Source organism: Equus asinus, chromosome 23 (assembly GCF_041296235.1).
Source record: "Equus asinus isolate D_3611 breed Donkey chromosome 23, EquAss-T2T_v2, whole genome shotgun sequence".
Classification (NCBI taxonomy): Eukaryota; Metazoa; Chordata; class Mammalia; order Perissodactyla; family Equidae; genus Equus; species Equus asinus.
Genome location: NC_091812.1, coordinates 59,867,592 through 59,892,280, shown reverse-complemented (window position 1 = coordinate 59,892,280; position 24,689 = coordinate 59,867,592). Strand labels below are relative to the sequence as shown.

The 24,689-nt window shown below is 36.0% G+C and overlaps 1 long non-coding RNA gene across 1 annotated transcript in view; it reads left to right on the top strand.

Annotated features, from left to right (window-relative positions):
• The window catches only part of LOC123280266 (uncharacterized), a 480,813-nt gene that overhangs the window by 422,475 nt on the left and 33,649 nt on the right, over window positions 1-24,689 (top strand). Inside the window, exon 4 of the long non-coding RNA XR_011497405.1 lies at window positions 4,155-4,211. This is a non-coding gene — a long non-coding RNA (uncharacterized lncRNA). The remainder of the gene's footprint in view (window positions 1-4,154; window positions 4,212-24,689) is intronic.

Genomic DNA, 24,689 nt, shown 5'->3' with positions numbered 1-24,689 from the left:
TTTTTTTTGAAAGAACAATCTCACCAGCTAGAACTTCTATTTTTTTTTTTTTAACGTGAAGATGCATTTGTTTTTTTTTGGAAGATTGGCCCTGAGCTAACATCTGTTGCCAATCTTCCTCTTTTTTTTTCTCCCCAAAACCCCAGTACATAGTGGTATATCCTAGTTGTAGCTTATTCTAGTTCCTCTAAGTGGGATGCTGCCACAACATGGCTTGATGAGCGCCATATAGGTCCATGCCCAGGATCCGAACCGGCAAATCCCAGGCTGCCCAAGCAGAGCACTCAAACTTAACCAATTGGCCAAGGGGCATAATGATTTGATATATGTACATTGTGAAAGGATTCCTCTTATCTAGTTTATTAATCCATAAATATACATATATATTGGTGAGAACGCATAAGTTCTACTCTGAGCAAATTTTGATTATATAATACAGTGTTCTCACCTATAGTTGCTCTGTTAGACATTAGATCCTCAGACCTTATTCATCTTATAGCTGCAAGTTTGTACCCTTTCACCAACCTCTCTCTTTTCCCCTCATTCCCCAGCTTCTAGTGACCACTTTTCTGTTCTCTGTTTCTGTAAGTTAGACTTTTTTAAAGATTCCACATGTAAGTTATATCACACAGAATCTTTCTCTGTCTGATATTTCACTTAGCATGATGTTCTCAAGTGCCATCCATGTTGTTGCAAATGTCAGGATTTCCTTCATTTTAATGGCTGAATAATATTCATGTGTGTGTGTGTATAGATAGATATAAAATATTCCACGTCTGTCATTTATACTTCAATTAAAAAAAATAGTTTGATGGAAACAATATATAGTTCAGCATAGATTTACACTTGCAGAATCAATTGATTTTTTTCAAACGATGTCTAAGAAATTCATTAGGAACAAATATATATGTATATTTTTTTCTTTAAAAGATTGGCACCTAAGCTAACAACTGTTGTCAACATATTTTTTTTTCTTTTTCTCCCCAAGTCCCCCCACTACATAGCTGTATATTATAGTTGTGGGTCCTTCTAGTTGTGGCATGTGGGACATGGCCTCAGCGGCCTGATGAGCTGTGCCATGTCCACGCCCAGGATCCAAACCAGTGAAACTCTGGGGCGCTGAAGCGGAACGCACAAACTTAACCACTCGGCCACGGGGCCGGCCCCAAAATACATATTTTTTAACAAATTGTATTGGACTAACTGGTTAACTTATAGCAAACGAACAAATCCTAAAACTATCTCACAAGGTGCACACGTTAACTCATTATAGATATTAATTATAATCTTAAATGTAAATGCAAAATCTGTGGAACTTCTAAAGTAAAACATAAGAAAATTATTTGTGACTGAGTAGGGAAAGGGTTTTAGGTGGAACACAAAAAAACACAATTTATAAGGAAAAACAATGAACCTCTGTCAAACTGAAGTTTTCTTTTTTAAATTGAGATATAATTTATATATAATATTATATGTTTCAGGTGTACAATATAATGAGTAAATATATCTGTTTATTGCAAAATTATCACAACAATAAGTCTAGTTAACATCCATCACTATACATAGCTAAAAATACTTTTTTCTTGTAATGAGAACTTTTAAGACCTATTCTCTTAGCAGCCTTCAAATATATATATGGTGTTATTAACTACAGTCACCTATTGTATGCTACATCCCTGGGGCTTACTTATTTTATAACTGGAAATTTGCACTTTTTGACCCCCTTCCCCCATTTTGCCCACTCCCCCTCCATCTCTGGCAACCAACCATCTGTTCTCTGTATCTGTGAGTTTGTTGTATTTTTTTTCTTTTGTTTTTTAGATTCCACTTGTGTGTGAGCTCATACAGTATTTGCCTTTCTCTATCTCATTTATTCCACTTAGCATATTGCCCTCAAGGTCCATCCATGTTGCAGCAAATTGTAGGGTTTCCTTCTTTTTTTATGGCCAAATAATTTTCTGTTGTGTGTGTATGTATATATATATATATGTATATATATATATATACGTATATATATATAGGCCCATAGGACCCAGAAATTCCACTCTTAGGTATTTACTCAAGAGAAAGGAAAACATATATCACCCTCAAAAACTTATACATAAATATTCAGAGCAGCTTTATTAATAAAAACTAAACTACCTACATTTCATCTAAAGGTGAATGGATAAGTAGTGATTATTTTTTAAATGGACAGTATTCCTCAAGAAAAAGGAAAAAACTACTGATACATGCAAAACCATGGATGAATTTTTAAAAATTATATGAGCCAAAGAAGCCAAAAAAAGAGATACGCACAGTATATGATTCATTTATATGAGCTATAGAAATGAAACATGCTAACTATAGTGACAGAGAGTAAATTGTACATGTAACATGAGGCTGGGAATGTGGGTGATTGATTACAGTGTCTATGAATAAACCTCTTAGCATGGTTTTATGGTTTATACTCTACTAAGTTCATCAAAATGTACACGTAAAAGTAGATGAATATATTGGGGCCAGCCCCATGGCCAAATGGTTACAGTTTCATGCACTCTGCTTTGGCAGCCCGGGTTTGCAGTTTCAGATCCCAGGCACGGACCTACTCCACTCATCAGCCATGCTGTGGAGACATCCCCGATACAAAACAGAGGACGACTGGTATGGGTGTTAGCTCAGGGCAAATCTTCCTCACCAGAAAAATAAAAAGATGAATATATTGTTAAATGATACCTTGATTAAAAACATGGGGAAAAAAAGCAAGTTGAGAGTAAAAAAGAATGATTCATTTCTGTCATAAGTGAAAGGAGGTCACATAAAATCACTCGTCTGGTGAATTTTCTGTCTTTGAAGACTAGATTCTTTATTGTAGAAAGATTTTTCCAATACTGAGCAGATATTTATTAAATGCCTATGTTGTACTACTTTGTACATTAAATCATTTAATTCTTGCATTCTGAGTTACCTATTATCACTTTTTAATGCAAATGGAAAAACTGATTTCAGAGTTTAAATAGGATTCCCAAAGACACATAATTCAAAGTTGGAAAGTGATTAACTACAAAACCTGTGATTATTCTGCCACCTCCTAGGCCACATAGAATCCAACGTTGCAAAAGAATACGGTCTTCCACTGCGTCCCCCAGAAGAAGTTCTATGTCTTTCATATGAACCAGCTGGTCTCCCTTGTATGAGGAAAGGAACCACAATCCAAAGTTTTATGAACCAACTTGGAGATGTGAATGCACTGGTATAAATGGTACCATTGTATTCCATGTATACATGTATACCATGTATAAATGGTATAAAAATTATACCATTTTTAATGCTTTGAAAATGAGGAGGGTTATGTCATATAATCTGTGGTTCATAACATAGGATTTTCTGCAAAATAAACTTAGAGTTTCTTTCCACAATCCTTCTCAAATATTATTGACCTCCTTTTAACCATTAACAGAAAAATTGGAGAGCAACTCACACTTGTTTCCTGAGCAGCTACTGGAAATTCAGCACCAGAATACAGCTTAGTCATCCCTCTAGCCTTTATTCATTCTATATAGCACTCTGCAGGTGTGGGTATGCCTAATATATATTAAAGAATAAAAATAATAAACACAGAAGAGTAATTCACGCTCTGCTGTATCTGCTCTCTGAAGTGTTTATTAATAAACCATTAAAAGCAAGGCGCAGGGCACAGTTCATTATAATGCTCTTATAAATATGGATTTTTTTTTCCTTTTAATTTTTTAAAACAACATTTTCACTTTTAGAAACCACTATCTTCCCAATATGAAAAACAACCCAAACAGGAGAGAAGCGGATGCATTAAACAAATGTACTGTTGTTAAAATGCTGCGTCTGTTTGCATAATGTCTTGCTCTCTTTCTAAACTCTAATGAAAAGTCAAATTTTGTAGGTTTTTAAAAAAATTATTATCATTATACTACTGTTATATTATTATTCCTGCACTGGAGTGTATGGAGTCATAAAAAGGGAAGATTCATCCTTATCTAAAGGTATTCCTTACCAAAAAAATCTCAAAACTGCCACAAAAAATTCAAAACAATAAATAATAATTAAAAATGAAAGCTGCTTCATTTGTAGGCCCATGATTTCCATCAATAAATAGATAGGATTGAACATAATGGTGATCTCTTTGAATGTTTTGGCAGGTCCCTGCCCACATAACCATCCACTGACTTGGAATGCTCAATTTGGACTGTTTCAAGGTATGTGTGTCTGTCTGTCTGTCTATCTGTCTATTGATCTATCTATCTCCCTTCCTTTTTCCTTCCCTTCTTTCCTTCCTCTCTATCTTCTTTAGATCTTACTATCTCTCTCACAAGCAACTTAATTGTCCTCTACTCATAGAAAAGTCATCGTATTATCATGGAAATATAGTGTTCTGGAAGAAATTCACAGCATTCCTCATAAAAATTATACCATCCCAGGAGACAAAATGAGGATTATTGGGGGATTGATATTAGAGGTTTACACTATGACTGAACAATTTGATTACGATTGCCAATAGTTGAGGGGCTACCAAGAATCAATATTTCCCCTTACCTAATTTCTCTCATACTATGGAGTTCTATTATATCAGCCTCACCCACACAAACATTCTAATTTTAGTTTTCTCTCCTCAGCTGATGGATGATTTTACATACATTGACCATGTATTCCTCATACCAATCTCTTAAGTCACTATGAATACAGGATATATTGATTATTCTCTGTTCTCCCCATCACCTCATCCATTTTTTCCACTCTTTGTGCCCTGCTCTGCCAAAGGGAGGTAATGGCAAGAGCTTGGCAGGGGGAAAGAGAGCAGCCAGGGCGTTCTTTTCTTACTCTGCTCCTGCTTAGCCATTGTGTCTTGTACACAGATCCAGCTTTCCCTAGAATCAGCTTCTGCTAAGTAGCCCACATTCACAGTTCCATTCTCACTCGTCTCCACCAGCAGTATTTGTCTTCCTTGTTCCTTCAGTTATGGTGATAGTAACAGCTTCACTCTATGGTTAGTTTTTTTTTTTTTGTTTGGTTTTGTTTTGTTTTTGCTTCATCATCCTTTTTTCTTTTACCCTAAATATGCCTCTATAAATAGTTCCTTCATAAATGTCTCTTTAACTGAACCATTTGTTACTTTCTGTTATAATATATTGCCCCCATTTTATGGATGAGGAAACACAAGTACAGAAAGATCAGCACCCCGAGTTTATTTAATAAATGATATAACAAGGGTTTGAAACCAGGCAATCTGATGTAGTGTCTGTGTACCTAAATGCTACACAGTATGCCGTGGTGCTTTCACGTATCAGTGCATAGAATTGCTCAGAAAAACCTTGAAAATAAAAGAAATATGTTACATTCTGAGAGCTACACTTTCAATCATCATAATGTGGGTTAGAAAAGGGTTTTGAAATTTTAAGTTACCAGATCCAGTGTTCCAATTTTACCTGGAAAAAATATGAAAAAAATAAAAAACGAATGCAAAAATCAAAAGTGGGAGGTATGCGTAATCTACCTAGGAGAAAAGAAAAAAAAAAGGAGTTCAATAAAGGAAATTATGACAATGTCCAACTCTGGGTGTTCAGAGTATATCAAGATTTAGCCTCATTGTTGAGTCATCCCAAATGTGTGGGACAAATGAGGCTACCTTATTCTGGTGCCACTAAATATTTCATACATCTCACTAAAACCTTTTTTTCTTATCACATGCTCATCCAGCAGCTTTATGATTTTGATTTGTTTTTGTTATTCTGTCTATAGAAGAAGAATGAACTAGTTCATACATACTAAGGGTATGCTGTTCCTGTAGGTGTTGTATTTGCATTTAAAAATAATGGATAGATTGAATTTCTGAATGTATGTGTCAGTCCTATGAGTTTGGTTAATAGTTGTCTGATCCCGTAGGGTAGAGCTGTTTTCAAGGATCTGAGGAAATCATATTTTTAAACTTACAAGACTAAGGGGCAATCACATTGTTATAGAGAACAAATCTCTTTTTCTATTTGAATATTGAAAGGAAAGGAGTAATAGAAGGGCAATATTCTCCAAAATTAGCTGAGAAACATGTAAAAATGCTAGCTAAGAGAAAGATTTCATAAGAAATATCAGTTATCTGCATCATTCAGAAAAAGCATTTATGAAACAAGTATTCATGGGCCACTTTCTCCCAGTCACTCAAGTTAACAGACACAGATCTCGAAGGACTCACACTTTATAGCCTAACATAGAGTTTGTCTTAAAAAATATATAAAAACCCAAAGATGAGTATTGAAGCCAGCTTGACAGTAATCTTTCCCAGAGTAAAATAATAAATTGTCGTTACAAGTCTCTTGTGAGTTGTATGTTATCAAATTATCCCTGAGGGAGCTGACTTGATCAACATTTTTCCTAATCCTGAAAAGCTGAACCCCAGACCCTGAACCCCAGGATGGCATAGATTCCCTGGGAGACTCGGTTATAAGAACTTTAGTCCATCTGATTCTGACCCCTAAGAACTGTAAGTAGTTCTTAAGAGCCCGATTACTTTGTAACCAGACAAACCTGGCTGACTTTTGTTCCTGCCACTTCCCAGCTGTGTGGCATTGGAAGCATCTTAGTTTGTAAAAGGGGGATACGAATACCTACATCTCAGGTTTATGATGAAGACGGAATGAAACAGTCTATGTATCTGGCACGTGAACCACATATAGCAGCCATTATTATTATCATTGCCATTAGAACTCTGAGAAGCACAATTTAAATCTGTCTTTGATTACCGGAAGTTACTCTAGAATCATGTAGATTCTTGAATTAGCAGATTAACTATCATTTTACCACAGCGGAGTAGCTGAACAAGTGCACGGAGATCTACACTTCATAAGTGCTAGATAAAGCAACTTTTATTAGATTTACGTGCTTTTATGAAACTTAGACTGGGGAGAGAAAAGTTGTTACTAATACATTTTTAAGTCACCAGGTAATGGACAGAGACATTCAAAATTAAACACGTATTTCAAAAATATTTCAATGTAAAAGTAGTTTTAACATCTGGTCAGGAAAATTTCTTATAACTATAGCAGACATATTTGAGCTATTTTAATTACAAATACTTAGATTTTAGTGGATGATTTATAAAAAGACATTTCCTGAGGGCCAGCCCTGTGCCCGAATGGTTAAGTTCATGCACTCTGCTTCCAAGGCACAGGGTTTCACCGGTTTGAATCCTGAGTGCAGACATGGCACTGCTCATCAGGCCATGCTTAGGCAGTGTATATAAGTTATACATAAATACTTGTATGAAATTAAGTAGAAATGGACTCTAAACAAGTAGAGATTTAATTACAAGGGGATTATGAGATTTACTCATTTATTTACTTTTCTTTATACTCTGACCTATTAAAGTGATGCAAAAAAAGCATGGAACTCTGATAAAATGATTTTACCAGAAGTGGATATGAGTTAGCCAGGCAATGTATGTGCGGTGAAAAGGAGGGAGAAAGAAGAGGGAAAAAGCTTCGTCCAGAGGAATAACACTGCATTGCAAATCCGAAGAACTGAAAGATGTGCTGGATACAAAATAAAAGGGAGTAACATGAATCTGGGAGACAAGTAGTGTCAGATCATTTGATGCTGTGTGAAGAAGAGGCTCAATGACACGAGATTTCCTACAGGAAGACAAGGTCGTGGTCTAGGTAGAACTATGATGATGGCCTGGGTCAATGTGTTGATAGACTTAAATGAGGGAATTTGAGGATGCAGAAAGAGGTCAAATTCCAGGAATAAAATATTTCTGCTTGGGAAACATGTTTATTAAAGCCTCTGAATATAGACTACATATTTTAACCCAACTGTCATTCACTTAAATTGAAAATGAAATCAAAGGCATTTATTTATTGGTCTCTTAGAAAACACCAAGTCTTTAAAGCATAGGGTTGAATTCTTATATTTTAAAAAACTACAAAACGAAAAAAGAGTACTGAAAATGTAGGGGAGAGTGTAACTCTGAAGATCATCCACTGCAGGAACCAGAAGAAAAGCAAAGAGAACTGTTTGGCATCTTCAGTAGAATTTAAGAAGACAATGGATCTGTATAACAGAGAAGGAATCTTTATAAGAGGGCGGTCATGAAAAAAACTGGAGGATGGATGATATATGACCTCCTGAGACTAAATTAAAGTTGACAATGGGGGACATAAAAACAAGAACTGACAGTGCCAAAAACTGAATTGGATAGGGGCCGGCTCAGTGGCGCAGAGGTGAAGTTTGCACATTCTGCTTCAGCAGCCCGAGGTTCACCAGTTCGGATCGTGGGTGTGCACTTATGCACCGCTTGGCAAGCCATGCTGTAGCAGGCATCCCACATATAAAGTAGAGGAGGATGGGCACAGATGTTAGCTCAGGCCCAGTCTTCCTCAGCAAAAAGAGGAGGATTGGCAGCAGATGTTAGCTCAGGGCTAATCTTCCTCAAAAAAAAAGAACTGAATTGGACAAGTACCCAGTTGACTGGATAAAGTCGACGTGGTATATATATACAATGGAATACTATTCAGTCATAAAAAAGACAAAATCATGCCATTTGAAACAACATGGGTGGATCTTGAGCATATTATGCCAAATCAAATAAGTCAGAGAAAGACAAGTAACATGACTTGACTCATATGTGGAAGGTAAATAAACAAACCCATGGATAAGGAGAACAGATTAGTGGTTACCAGAGGGGATTTAGGGTGAGGGGAGGGTGAAAGGGACAAATATGTATGGTGACATGTAAAAACTAGACTACTGGTGGTGAGCACAGTGCTGTCAATACAGAAACTGAAATATAATAATGTACACCTGAAATTTACACAATCCTTTGAGGCAATGTGACCTCAATAAAATACATTTTTAAAAAAACTGAATTAGAGATACATCTCAGTGACTTAGATTTGCTGAAAACTTCATATTTGTTTAACAATTTTTAAGTATGATTGGAAATGCAATAAGCCACATTGCCCCTACATTCTTGAAGATAGAGAAATCCCAGTATGACCTCCACAACCAGCCTCTGGCTAAAGCAGAACTTTATTCTGGTAGGCAGCACTATCTCTTCCTACTGTAAAAAAGCCAAAAGTTCCTTTAATTAACCAGTATTTAACACTCAGTATAAATTACTGCACTATTTGTATTATAAATGTCAACTTACATCTTGAACTGGACTGAATACTCAGACCTACCAGACAGAATATTATAGATTTGAATATTTCCAAATATTGGGAAATGATATTCTACAGAATTTATCAAATCTTTTAAACTCGGGATATTGTTTTAATATGAGGGAGGAAAAAAGATCCAGAATAGCTCTTCTTTAAAAATAATTACTGTAGCTCAGTCAGTGAAAAAATACCTAAATAGTCAAAGTCTAGCCATCATCTAAGAAAAGTTGTCGGCCTGGCACAGTAACAATACAGCCGCGTTGAGCTCCACGTACCTGCCTGCAGAGCAATTGACCACTAAGGAGCATCAATGAGTTCAGTCAACAACTAAATGTTTAAAACACATACCCACGAATATAATATACACTGATTTTGGTAAACACAGTGGTAATTAAATGTATTTGGAGAGAAGTCTCAGAGCTGAGCACAAGACTATCTGAGTTGAAAATTTCAACAGTAACTTGAATTGTTAGAAATCACAAGAAAAGCTGTGTAAAGTCTTCTTATTTTTATTTATTTATTTATTTAGAGAGGAAGCTTGGTCCTGAGCTAACATCTGTGTCAATCTTCTATTTCATGTGGGATGCCACCATGCAGTGGCTCCACGAGTGGTATCAGGTCTGCGCCCAGGATCTGAACCTGGGAGCCCTGGATCCGAACCTGTGCAACCCCAGGCCACTGAAGCAGGGCGTGCAAAGTTAACCACAACACCACTGGCCAGCCCCTAAGGTCCTTTAAAATAATTCATAATGCCTTTGAAGTAAAAGTCTACCGCTTAAATTCAGATGAATGGTTGTCCGTGACCTTAGCTCATATGGTGTCATGACAGCCGCAGAATCTCCTAATCATAGGTCTCCTAATCTCAATTGCATAAGAGACTGTTCTCTCTATTTTCTTATTTCAGGACCAGAATGCTCCTAACCACCTGTGAGATAGACGACCTGAGAGACAGAGTGAGTGAGAGAGAGGTGGAGAATACAGCACACACGCACATGGTTTAACGAAAGCAGGACAGAATAGCTCATGAGGAAAATGCAAAGCTCCTATTCCACAGCTCCCGCACCACCATACCTGCTCCCCACAGGCAACGAACTTTTATCAATTTAGATTTTCATCTTTTCTGATGCTTATCTCCATGTTGCTAAATAGTTTTAAATGTTAGACATTAACAATTTTCTCCCTACTTGAAAAATGAGTTAAATTTCACTACCTTGTTCCTCGACTATTTCTCTTCCTTTAAGATTCTATTAGTTATTTTTCTGAGCCATTCTCTTGACTATCATTTTCACTTTAAACAGTGTTCTTAGCATTTCCATTTTTCACAGGATCAAGAAAGCAGCCTTGAGCTGATTCTCTACTTCTTCGCCTAAAATTAATAGATAACAATGGAAATGAAAACAAGTTCCCATAATTTACATCATGAGTTAGACGGAGTTAGGGAGCTCCAGAAAATTCCTAATAAGATGAAAGTAAGCAGGAGGTGGGGGATATCCACACCTAGCAGAATGACTGCAAATGGCTGTGATAGCGGGGCAGGTGCTGTGGGGGCAGCTGACGACTCAAGGAGACCTAGAGAAAGCAGTAGCCAGAGAGCACCACCACTAGGACCACCACGCCCCACAAGGAGAGCATCCCACCCACACCCCCAGGAGACACTGATTTACTCAATTTTGAGAACAGTAGGGCAGCAGAGGAGAGCTGAAAGTGTCTAAGAGGAAGAGCCATGATAAGGTGCAGAAAAATTCTTATGTTATGGGAGCTGAACATCAGGGAGCAACGTGTCAGTGTCACAATCCAATGTACACATCAGGATAGATGCGGAGAGGGCTGATGGCCACTGAGTTTATTATAACCAGCATTTCAATATATACATAGCTTGCATCTGTTAAACATACACAGGTGTTCTGGACGAAGTAATTAGCAAATGCCAAGAATTCTTAGTGATTTCTCAAGGAGCCCTCCCTCAGCCTCTGTTTTGATATTATCATGTTATTGCTGTGCTCCTATATTTTTATCTGGGAGCATGCAAGGCCTCCTAGGCAACGGCCGCTCCTGCTCCCGATACCTTGTCTCCATCTGTGCCCCCCGGTGACCATGCCTGGCTTAGGTTGCCTCCCCCTGGAGGTCTTACCCGTCATTGGCTAACTGGCCTTCTCACCTCTGGGTCACAGTTTGTTGGCAAGCCCTTTCCAGTGATTATTAACCCTTCCTGCGTCAGGGGTGGCTACACAACGGAAAAAGTTCTTATGCTGTTTAGACTTCTCCCCTGCGCCTCCAAGGGATCCAGGAAAATCTAACATGTAAAGAGGAGTTATTTAAATATGAATACTGATTTTAAAAACATTCATGACCATATAAAGATTTTTTTAAGATTAAAAATAAATTCAGAGATTTTCAGCAAGAAAAAATGAAACAAGAGGAAAACAGCAACAGACCATAACTTCAACTTAAATATTTATCCATTGGAACTATGAAAGAATATCAAGAAACTAAAATAAGGAAACTCAGAGAAGAAATGGCCAAACGTGTAGAATAATCATTTTTTAAAATCCTCTGTTTATTTGACTAAGGTATTTTTGATTAATAATAATGAAATGAAAGAAATAATACTAATATTCAGAAAAGAAATTCAGTGAGAATTTTCTTTCTTTGAAGTTTGAATGTATAACCATACTACTAAAAATATTAATAGAAGAGAATATAAATATGAGTATAAAATATAAATTAAATATAAAAGTAATGGATTAATAGTTCTAAAACATAGTAATGAATTTGTCTTGATAAAAAGTAAAAAGTAAACAAACAGCTACATGTCCATCTGTGATAGTAACATGACATTGTAGTTCCTGTTTTCAAGCCTTAACTTCTGTAGATTGTTGAATGATCTTCACATATTCATGTTAGTTAGAAAATATGGTTTACATGTTATTCAGTCTTCACTCACAGTTAAAGAACATTCTGAAATTATTTTATTTTTGTGAGGAAGATTGTCGCTGAGATAACATCTGTGCCAGTCTTCCTCCATTTTGTGTGTGGGGTGCTGCCACAGCATGGCTTGATGAGCACTGCTAGGTCTGCGCCCAGGGTCTGAAACTGCCAAGCCCAGGCCACCAAAGCGGAGCACGCAGACTTAACCACTATGCTACCAGGCTGGCCCCCTGAAATAATTTTTAATGTTGAATCATTTCTTTAACATAAAGCAACAAATATGCAAATGAATGGGAAAATCATCATAAAAATTAGTTTGGGAGAGGATCCTAAAATTCCCATTTCATAATAAATTCTAGAAATTGCTGGTGTAGCAATGTCTTTGTCTCTGTTGATGTCCTTGCTCCTTTTGAATTGATTCTATTGGCTTTTATATATCTCCACAGTCTAAAATATTCTGTTATGATATCTTAGTGATTAAAAAAAACTTTTGAAAGTTTTCTTTTTCTACAAAAAAAATCAGGAAATGTTTAAATGGTAGAAAACATTGAGATCATTTGATTGGTTGCTTTAGAATGAATATCTAGTTCTGGAAATTTAAGATAAGCATCTTTCATTGTTTCTCTGATATCTGAAATTTGATTTTTATTTTATATATGTAAATGCCACTTTCTTCTGTGTTATTGTTGTTGTCACTGCAAAATTAATAGTCGGCTACACAATTTCTGCTTTTCAGTTTTCAAGGAGCAGTTTTAAAGCTTGATATTTCACTGCCAAAGTCTCATTTGGCTGCTGGCAAATATTGTAAAACTTTATCCCAGGAAAAAATTATAACTCAGTAAAGCAAAATCACATACAGCAAATACAAAAATCTGAGCAGATTCTTTCGCATCCACATTTTCTTCTGGATAATACAGCACTTTAGAGGTTAAGATTAACTTTCCAAAACTTCTCTTTGCTGTGCTCACAGCTTGACAATAAACAGCAGTCCAGCTTCTGTGCGAAGGTCTTTTTGCTTTTACCCTGATATTCTGCAACCTTGTCACTTCACAGAACAGAAATCAAGTAATTCAAGTTCTCTGCATCTTTGGCTTTGCAGTCCCTGCACTCATTGTTTATAGACAAGGATATGAGGTACCACTGGGATCAAAGACACAAACTGAATCAGAAGAAAGCTAGAACGATTTTGAACCATTACAAACCTACTCTTGAAAGGAAAACATGTAGCTAAGTCTGCATATTTTCAGGCCACTTGTGTAACAGAGTTCTTCAAAGTAATTTCCAAGTATAAAACTAATAGTTATTAAAGATAAGTAATCTGTGCTAATATGAAGTATATTTATGTGTGTAATTAAAACTCAACAATTCAGTAATTGCTCAGAAATTTGATGAAGAAAAGATTTTTGGGGGTTAATTAATTTCTTGCTGGCAATATTAAAATTGCTGGCATGTAGAAATAATAAAAAGTAAACCAAGCATTAGTAAACGTTATGATTGATTTAAGATCCTCTGTAGAAAAAGCAACCCCTTATTGTCCACACCCAGATTTGACTGCCCCACCTCACTGCCCCTGTAATTTTTCTGAGTGTAATGAATTCTAGGAATTCAAAGAACACAAAGAAATTTTATACTTAGTAGTTTTGTTGTTTGTAGTAATATCAACATTTTTATTTTGAAACTCTTTTTATAAGGGAGAATAAAACAACTATGTTAATTATGTTAAGAATAATTCTACTCAATGTAAGAGGAAAGAGATGCTATTCTTAAATCAAGCGGATTAAGTGAAAATACCATAATGTTAAAATTAAACTGAAAATATTATGGAATCTTGCTATGTATATTCTAAAAGTATGTACTCATAAAGGAGCATCTTCTCAGTAACAACAAACAGTGCTAGTATATTTAAGTCTCTAAAGCAGTTACGCACTGAAGAGAACATGGACTTCTCAGAGAAATGCTGATTCCAGATCCTGGACAGTGGAAGTGAAGACAGATCCTGATCTAAGCCGGGAGAGCAGCAAGAGGGAAGCATTACAATATAAGAGGATCATGAGAAAATACAGGAGTCGGCCTGAATTCATGCCTATGGACCAAAACTGTGAACATCAGAAAAGAAATCGTAATTGTAATAATAACTGAAACATTTCTAATCAATGAAAATAAAAGAGTACATAATATATTTATTTAAGAAAGAAAGCCAGAAAAAAGAGTTTTTGTAAGCATTTAGGGAACCAATTGAGTCACTAGTTTCCAAAATTTGCAAGACAAATATATGTTGAGTTTTTCTGGTAGAAGAAAGTGGTCTAAGTTCACTCGAACTGATTCAAATAGGAAATTATCATTCTGCAACACTAATTAAATATATTGATTGAGGCAAAGGTTACCAAGTAGTGTTACGAGTATCCAGTATACAGCTAAAGGAAAAAGAGACAGTCATATGATACCACAATAATATTATACAAATTAGAGAAATTATTTTTAATCACAAGTTATAAAATAAATCTAATGGAGGGGTTAAAATGTCATAATCATAATGCAATGACCTATTTCAGCATCAATAATGGTCGCTCAGATAGTTCTGTCTCATCCTGTGATGCACTTGGAATTATAAAACAGCCCTACTGACACATTAGCATTTATGAGATATTTTAGCCACATTTAATCTATGTGTATGTTAAGATTTTAGAACTATTGTCAGCTTACCTGAGAAGAAGAGAATATGGATAAAGCTACACACCACCATAACATCTAGACTATTGTCTGTGGTAACATTCATCACACTTTAATTTACCTGTTTATGTCTTCCAATTTTCTCTAAACGGGTGACCCATTTCGTAAAGAGAGGGAATGTGTTCATCTCATTCAATTTCTTACTTCAAAAAATGAGCAGAATGTCTGGCCTGTAGTAAGTGCTCAATACATAGCTGTTAAATGAAACGAAATGGAATATAATCCTTAACCTATACACAAGCCTTTTAAGTTTGACAAAAAAAAAAAAATTTGCGAAACAAGCATTCTCATAACAGAAATTATTATAGGAGAAATCCTTCATGAGGGATGAATGCTATCAAGTTAAGTGCAAAAAGCATAATCTTGGTTTGAATATTGGAACCTCTGCTTATTAGTTTTATCTGAGGGCAAATCACTCATCGTACTCATTGGTGAATAGAGGAAAATGATATTTATTTCACAGAATTTTGAGAGGATCGCATGGTAAATACAACGTCTGGCTTACATGAGACGCATTCTAACTCTTAGATTGCTTGTCCGTATCTATAAAGCTCTAGATTGTCTGAAGCAAGTCACCCCTACGGTGTTTACAACCATTCTGAACAAAATTGTGGATCACCCAGGTGCTGTCTTAATCTATGGATAGTACGAATTTAATCCACTATTAGAACCAGTAATAGAATTCACCTTTGGCCACTATTCTGGTTAAGATGATTATCAAGGTGTTCACTATGAATTCTCTACCCTCTAAAGCAATAGAGCAGGTAAAAACAACTTTAAAGAACAACGTAAATGTTGTTCCATTTTTAAACTCATGTTCCATTTTAAACTCAGAGCCCATGAGTTAGGTATCTTTAAATAGAAGTCAGAAACATAGCCCATATTTCTCAGAATCAGGAGAGTACCATCCTAGAAAAAACTTCTTGCTTTTATTTACCTTTTGTCGTTTTTGTCTTACTTGGGAAACAAGGTCACTTAAACTTCGCTTGATCCATCTTCCCTAGCAATGTGTTAGTTTATGACAAAGCGGGGTTTTATGGAGCTTCTGATCTATAGAGCTCTGGTTGATTGCAGAAAGCCCAAACTCCTGTTAGGAATACAGATTAAGAGAGAGGTAAAAAAATCTGTGAAAAGGTAAAAATTAACCCTTGAAATAGTGCTGTGTATTTACAGTTATGAATACTCCTTTGTAGGAAAATTATAAAATCATAATTTAAGAACTAACTTTACATATTTTTGACATGCAGCTTTTCCAACGTTATAACATTATATTACATTACTATCTTAAATAGATTTTCAGGTCACAACATTTGATCCTGAACAACAGCAACAAAAGCAATATAACCTGGAATAATTTATTGAAGTCTTCTCAGCTTCCTGTAACATTAAGAGGGTTGATTACAACAGTAACTATGTCAAAAGGTTGTTATAAAGATAAAATGTGACAATATACATAAATCACTTGGAAAAGTGTCAGCAGTAATCATATGTTCTACCATTCTACACTGTGTATTCCTTGATCCAACCGTGTCAAATTACAACACTTAAACTGTGGTGTGCTATAATCTCTAACGTTGTGGGCATTTCAACATGCTTCTTCGTTTATGTAAAATGTTCTCCTTGCTCTGGGCTCCCGTGAATGTCCCCCGCTGGCCCTTTCAGTCCCAGGAAGGCCTTTCAGCCCTTTCAGGAGGTGAGAAGTGGCCGTGGTGAGGGAGGAAGGCAGGGCGGAGGTGCTCACGGGCCCGGGGCAGGCGGGGTGGAGAGCTGCACAGGCCGCGGGGTCTCCCGCACAGCGCCAGGCTCAGTCAGGCACAGCCCCTTCCTCCACCCTCTCCCTGAGCACACACGCGCTGTCCACGCGGGTCTGTGTGCCGAAGCATCTCATCCTCGCCTCCCCAGTGGGCACAAGTCCCCTGTCTCAGCCATCCTCAAACCCCATCTCATGCCACCCCGGCCCTCACCCAGCCCACCTGGCACCAGACGTTCAGGCCACGGGCGCCTGGCAAATGTTGCCTCATGTTCAGGAATTAGTCAATCCTTCCAAGAGCCTGCAAGCCACATCTGGCCCACTTAGGCAAAGTTTTATATGTTATTTTCTAGGATCATCTAGAATTCTCATTAGCCACTATGGCATCAAATGACTTGGCTGTACTCTCTTAAAAAACAAAATGAGATCACTCACCAGTCTGCAAATTCTAATTCTAAATTCAAAGCAGTAACAATTTAGAAACTGCAAGAGAAAATATAATTAACTTAAAGGACAAAATTTGTGAGGCTGTAAGTAAAACAGTGATAAACCGGTATACTTGAGTTTTGGAGGTGTGTTGTCAGTTATTCTAATTTATTTATATTGATAGAAAATATGAGATGTGGATTTGATTAATAACCAGAAGAAAACAGAGATAATGACAATTTGAATAGAATTGAACAGAACAGGAAAGGAAAAAATGAAAAAAATACAGCAAAGTATCATAACAGACACATAAAGTTAAATACAAGGACAAACTTGAGTATTGTCATAATATAAGTAGATTGGAAAAAGAGCTTACATATTAAAAGAGTTATAATTCCAGCAATGGTCAAAATTATGGTAGGCAGGTGAGAAAAATGTGAGGTAAGCAATATTATAAGACAATACAGAATTGAAAGCAAGAAGATTTATATGATGAAAGTTTATTTTGCATGAAAGCTATAATTTATAAAACACATGATTTATGATCCTCAAATTTTTAGTGACAAAGTATATAAACAAAAATTGTTAAATGGAAATAGAGTTTGAGAAAAATATCATATTTCAAACACTAGTGCATTTCTCTCAGAATTTTACAGATGGATTAGATTGTAAGCATATATGTAAGATTTATTAATATCAACAGTCTTGATTACAAATATGTACACCCATATTTATATAAATAATGATATAGTCTAGAGACTATGCATCATTTGCTGCTGTCCATGAGCATCACTCTATAAAAAGTGATCACATAGGATGTCACAGAATGTCTAAACACAATAATAAACAAATATAGCCCATATACACTATAGTGAGAAAAGAAAATGAAACGCCCATTTTTGATATGGCCTAACCATAATCAGAAAAATATGCCCACAAACTGAAATATTTAAGGTTACAATTAAATAAAAAGATTAAAAAGATAAAATGTAAGCATTGATCTCAGGGAAATATAAAAATTAACAAGCATAAAGAAAAACAGAAGGAAATAATATAAATATATAAGCAGATAAGGAAAAATACTAAAAGCATTAAATGAAAAAAGAACTAATTTTTGGAAGCAAATCATAAAATAAAAAGTGCTGTGGAAAATATGATCAACAAAATACAAATACAACACATCCTTTGTTAGCCAATACAAAGGCAGAGTGAAGCCAGCAATATTTGCAAATCATATAATTCATCTATATAGAATATCTAACATAATCAATTGAAACATTTTATAATTAATAATATAGTTGACTAAGATAGAAAAATACAAAATAAACACTGAAAAAGCATTAGCTATTTATGGTACCAGTAAAATAGCTAGAGATTTGAATTAAAAAGAGGCAACTGTGGACCAGGCCCCTGGCCAAGTGGTTAAGTTCACGTGCTCTGCTTCAGTGGCCTGGGGCTCCCCAGTTCAGATCCTGGGTGCAGACCTGTGCACCGCTCATCAACCATGCTGTGGAGGCATCCCACATAGAAGAACTAAAATGACTTACAATTAGGATGCACAACTATGTACAGAGGCTTTGGGGAGAAAATAAAAACAAAAAAAAGAACCAACTGAGTGATGTTAGCAAGATGGTGGAATAGAAGTTCTCCACACCTTGTGCTCTTTTAAAAAACAATGATTTGGCGGCCACTCACAGACAAAAATCCTTTGTGGGAGCCTGGGGATCCAGGTAGGTAATTGTGTACCCCTCTAGAGCCCACAATCAAGGAGGGCCCCTTTGAGAAGCCAATCCCATTGGCAGGTCTGCTGAACATAGTGGGTCCCAGCTGTGGATCCCAAAGCAGCCCTGTCCCCCTGTGGACTGTGCTCCTGTGCTACTTGTCCATGACCTTGCTACTATCTCCACCAACCAAGGGACACTAGAGGAGCCACATCTGTCAGCATCCCCAGTAACATGGTTGTTAACCTGGGACCTGACTGCAGACCCTGAAGCATTCCTATAACCTGCTCCACCATGGTCCCAGAGGCAGTCTTCACCAACCACAAATCCACCCAGGGACCCTGCAGGAGCCATACCCATCAACACTCCTGGTAACAGGCCCACTGTGTGTGGACTTGGCTGTAGACAGGAAGCAGTCCAACACACAGCTGTAGCCCAACTCAACTATGGTCCTTGCAGTACCATTCACCCGGAGACACTGTAGGAGCAAGACTTTACCTGCAAAAACCAGACTATAAAGACTAGAAGAGCTGTCTGCTCCTTCAAATGAACAGATACCAACACAAGTCTACATGGATCACAAGGAATCAGACAAACATGACACCACCAAAAGAAACTAATAAAACTTTACTAACTGATCCTAAGGAAAGGTCCATAAAGATCCATGAACATCTTGACAAAGAATTCAAAGTAATTGCCTTAAAAAATCTCAATGAGCAACAAGACAACACAGATAAACAACTTAAAAAAATCAGAAAAAATAATATGTGAACAAAATAAGATGTTTAATGAAGAAAAAGAAACCACAAAAAAGAGCCAAATAGAAATCCTAGAGTTGAATACAATGATTGAATGCAAAAATTCAATAGAGAGCTTCGATGGCAAAGTTAATCATGAAAAAGAAAGAATGAGCAAACTTGAAGACAAGTTATGTGAAATTATCAAGTTAGAGAAACAGAAAGAAAGAAAGAAAGAATGAAAAAGAATGAAGAAAGCACATGTGACTTATAAGACACCATCAGGTGAAAAACTCTGTGCATTAGGTTCCCCTAAAAGACAGAAAAGGGGACATAAATTAGGAGAATTAGAAAAAGGGTCAGAAATCTTATCTGAAGAAATAATCACTGAGAACCTCTCAAATCAAGGGAGGAAAACTGGAAATACTGATTCATGAAGCTCAAAATTCTTCAAATGGGTTAAATCCAAACATCTCTATACAAACACATATTATAATTAAAATCTAAAAGGTCAAAGATGAAGAGAGAATTTTGAAAGTAGCAAGAGAAAAGTGATTTACTATACAAGGGAACTCCATAAGACTAACAGCAAATTTCTCAGCATAAACCTTGGAGGTTCAGAAACAGTGGGATGATATAGTCAAAGTATTCAAAGAAAGAAACTGCCAACCAAGAATATTTTACCCAGAAACTCTGTCTTAATAAATGAAGGAGAGATAAAGACAATCAGACAAACAAAAACTGAGGGCCTTCATGACCACTAGACCTACTTTACAAGAAGTGCTGAAGTTCTCCAAGTTGAAACAAAAAGATGATAAACAGTAACAAGAAAGAATATGAAAGTATAAATCTCACTGCTAAAAGTAAATATAAAGGCAAACACAGAATGTGGTAATAACGTAATGGTGGAATGAAAATCACTTTTAATACTAATATGTAAATTAAAAAAACAAACGCAATAAGAGGAACTATAACCACAGAAATTTGTTAATAGAAACACAACATAGAAAGAAGTAAAAACTGTCATCAACTATATCAAAGTGTGTGTCTGGGGGAGTAAAGTGTAGAGTCTGTATGTGATCAAGTTATCAGCTAAAAGAGACTGTTATAACTATAAAATATTCCATGTGAATCCCGCAATAACTACAAAAAATATACAGCTGATACACAAAAGATAAAGAGAAGAGAGTCAAACGATACTACTACAAAAATAAACAACAAAGAAGACAAGAGAACAAGAGAACTCAAAAGCAGACAGAAAGCAATGAACAAAATGGCAATAGTAACTATCAAAATTTCTATCAAAGTTACTGTAAATGGAAAAGGAGAAGGGAGGAGGGTGAAAGGGGGCATAGGGCACATGTGTATGGTGAGGGTTGGTAATTAGACTTTGGGTGATAAACATGATAGAGTCTACACAGAAATTGAAGTGTAATGATGTACACTTGAAATTTATATAATGTTATAAACTACCTTTACCTCAATGAAAAAAGTTAAATTTAAATGGACTTTTGAAGGGAGAAATTGACAGGAATACAATCATACTACTAGGATAATTTAATACTCCACACTCTCTAATGGATAAATTATCCAGACAGAAAAATCAATAAGGAAACAATAGAATTCACCACTATAGACCAAATGAACCTAATAAATATAGACAAAACTTTCCACACAACAGCAGAAGAATTCACATTCTTCTCCAGTACAAATGGAACATTATTCAGGATAGATCATATATTAGGCCACAAAACAAGTCTCAACAAATTTAAAAATATTGAAATCATTCCAAGAACCTATTCTGACCACAATGGAATGAAACAAGCAATTAAAAACAATTGAAAAATGGGAAAATTCACAAACACCTGGAAACTAAACAACACCCTCTTGTATTTTTTAAAATTTGTTTTTATTGAGATATAATTTACATGTGTAACAATGTGTAACTTTAAGGTGTGCAATCTGTTGATTTGATACGTTTATACATTGCAATCCGATTACCACCGTAACATTCACTAGCACCTCTATCGCGTCACGTAATTGTCATCTCTTTTTTGTGGTGGGAGAAATTAAGATCTAGTCTCTTAGCAACTTCGAAGTTTAAAATACAATGTTGTTGTCGTTAATCACCGTTTTATGTATTATCTCCAGAACTTATTTATGTACTAGTTCCAGGTTTGTATCCTTTAAGAACATATCCCCAAGTCCCTCACACCCTAACCTCTGATAACCGCTATTCTACTCTGTTTTTATGGTTTTGGCCTTTTTAGATTCCACATATAAGTGATATCAAACAGTGTTTGTTCTCTTTATGACCTATCTCACTTAGCATACTGCCCTCAAGGTCCATCCATATAGTTGCAAATGGAAGGATTTCCTTCTTTCTCATAGCTGAATAATAGATAGATAGATAGATAGATGGATAGATGGATAGATAGATAGATGATAGATCTCACAACTTCATCTGTTCATCGATTGACAGACACTTAGATTGTTTCCTTATCTTGGTTATTCTGAATAATGCTGCAATAAACATGGGAGTACAGATATTTCTTCCATATCCTGCAGATACACTTCGATTTCCTTTAGACATAGAAGTGGGATTGCTGGTTCCTATAGGAGTTCTGTTTTCAACTTTTCGAGGAATCTCCATACTGTTTTCCATAGTGGCTGAACCAATTTACATTTCCACCAATAGTGTACAGGGGTTGTTTTATCTCCACATCCTTTCCAACACTTATCTCTTGTTTTCTTGATGATAGTTATTCTAACAGTTGTGAGGTGATATCTCGTTGTGGTTTGGGTTTCATTTTCCTAATGATAAGGGACGTTAAGCATCTTTGCATGTACCTTTTGGTCATTGGATGTCTTCTTTAGAAAAACATCTATTTAGTTTGCCCATTTTTAATCAGATCATTTATTTTTTTGTAACTGAGTTGTATGAGTTCTTTATATATTTTGTATATTAACCTGTTATCCAATATTTGATTTTTGAATATTTCTCTCCCGCTCTGTAGGTTGCCTTTTCATTTTGTTGATTGTTTCTTTTGCTGTGCAGAGGATTTTTAGTTTGGTGTAGTTCCACTTGTTGATTTTTGCTTTTGTTGCTTTTGCTTTTGGCGTCATATTCATAGAATCATTGCACAGACCAATATGAAGGAGTTTCTTCCCTATCTTTGTTCTGGAAGTTTTACAGTATCAGGTCTTATGATTTACAGTATCAGAACTTTTTGAAATTCATTTTAAGTTAATTTTTGTAGGTGGTATAAATTAAGGGTCCGATTTCATTTTTCTTCATGTGGTTATCCAGTTTTCCTTGCACCATTTCTTGAAGAGACTATCCATTCCCAGCTGAGTGTTCTTGGTCCCCTTATCAAATGTTAGTTGACCCTATATGTGAGGCTTTATTTCTGGGCTCTCTATTCTGTTCCATTGGTCTATGTGTCTATTTTCATGCCAGTGCCATATTCCTTTAATTACTATAGCTTTGTCGTAGAGTTTGAAATCAGGAAGTGTGATACCTCTGGGTTTGTGTTTCTTTCTCACGTCCGATTTGGCTATTCAAGGTCTTTTGTAGTTTCACGTCAATTTTAGGATTATTTCTTCTATTCTTGTGAAAAGTGACATTGGAATTTTGATAGAGATTGCATTGAATCTATAGATGGCTTTGTTTGCTATAGACATTTTAACTATGCTAATCTTCCATTCCATGAACTCAGGATGTCTTTCTATTTGTTTTTGTCTTCTTGAATTTCTTTCATCAAGGTCTCATATTCAGTGTACTGATCTTTCAATTCCTTGGTTAAATTTATTCCTAAATATTATATTGTTTTTGATACTACTATGAATGGGATAATTGTCTTTATTTCTTTTTCAAATGTTTCACTGTTAGTGTATGCAAATGCAACTGATTTCTCTATGTTGATTTTATAACCTGCAACTTTATTCATTGATTATTTCCAACAGTTTTTTTAGTTGAGTCTTCAGGATATTCTTTATATAAGATCTTATCATCTGCAAATAATGACAATTTTACTTTTCTCATTCTAGTTTGGATGCCTTTTATTTACTTGTCTTGCCTAATTGCTCTAGCTCTATTCTGAATACTATTTTGAATAAGAATGTTAGCAGTGGGCACTCTTGTCATATTCCTGATTTTAGAGGAAAAGCTTTCAATTTTTCTCCATTGAGTATGTTAGCTGTGTGTTTATTATATGTGAACTTTATCAGGGTGAGCTATATTCCTTCTTTATCCAATTTATTGAGAGTTTTAATCATGAAAGAAAACTTATAATAATAAATTTCCCTAATGGCTAATGAGCCAGCCATGATGATCTAGTAGTTAAGATTCAACGCTCTCACCACCACGGCCCAGGTTCATTTCCCCTTTAGGAACCACAATACCCATCTGTTGGTTGTCATACAGTAGCAGCTGCATGTTGCTATGATGCTGAAAGCTATGCCACCAGTATTTCAAATACTAGCAAGTTTCAGCAGAGCTTCCAGACTAGACTGACAAGGAAGAAGGACTGGCCACCCACTTCTGAAAAAATCGACCAAAAAAGCCCTTTCAATAGCAGCAAACATTGTCTGCTACAGTCCCAGAAGATGAGAGGATGGCACAAAAAGACTAGGCATCATTTACCTCTGCTATATGCAGGGTCACTAGGAGTCCAAATTGACTCAATGGTACTAAAACCAAAAATGGCTAATGATGCTATATGTAGTTTCATGTTCTTATTTGCCGCTTACTTATTTTATAAAATGTCTGTTCATGTATTTTGCCTGTTTTCTAATTGGATTGCATGCTTTTGGCTGAAGTTTTAACAGTTCTTTATATATTCTAGATACTAGTCCTTTGTTAGAAATATGGTTTGTGAATCTTTTCTCCCAGTGTGTAACTTTTCTTTTTATCATCTTAACAAGGTCTTTCAGAGCAATTATTTCTTCTCTTTTTTTTGAGGAAGATTAGCCCTCAGCTAACATCTTCTGCCAATCGTCCTCTTTTTGCTGAGGAAGACTACTCCTGAGCTAACATCCAGGCCCATCTTCCTGTACTTTATATGTGGAACACCTGCCACAGCATGGCTTGACAAGCTGTGCATAGGTCTGCTCCCGGAATCCGAACTGGCAAACCCCAGGCCGCCAAGTAGAGCATGCAAACTTCACCGTGCCACCGAGCCAGGCCCCAGAGCAATTTTTTTTTTTAAATTTTGACATAATATAATTTATC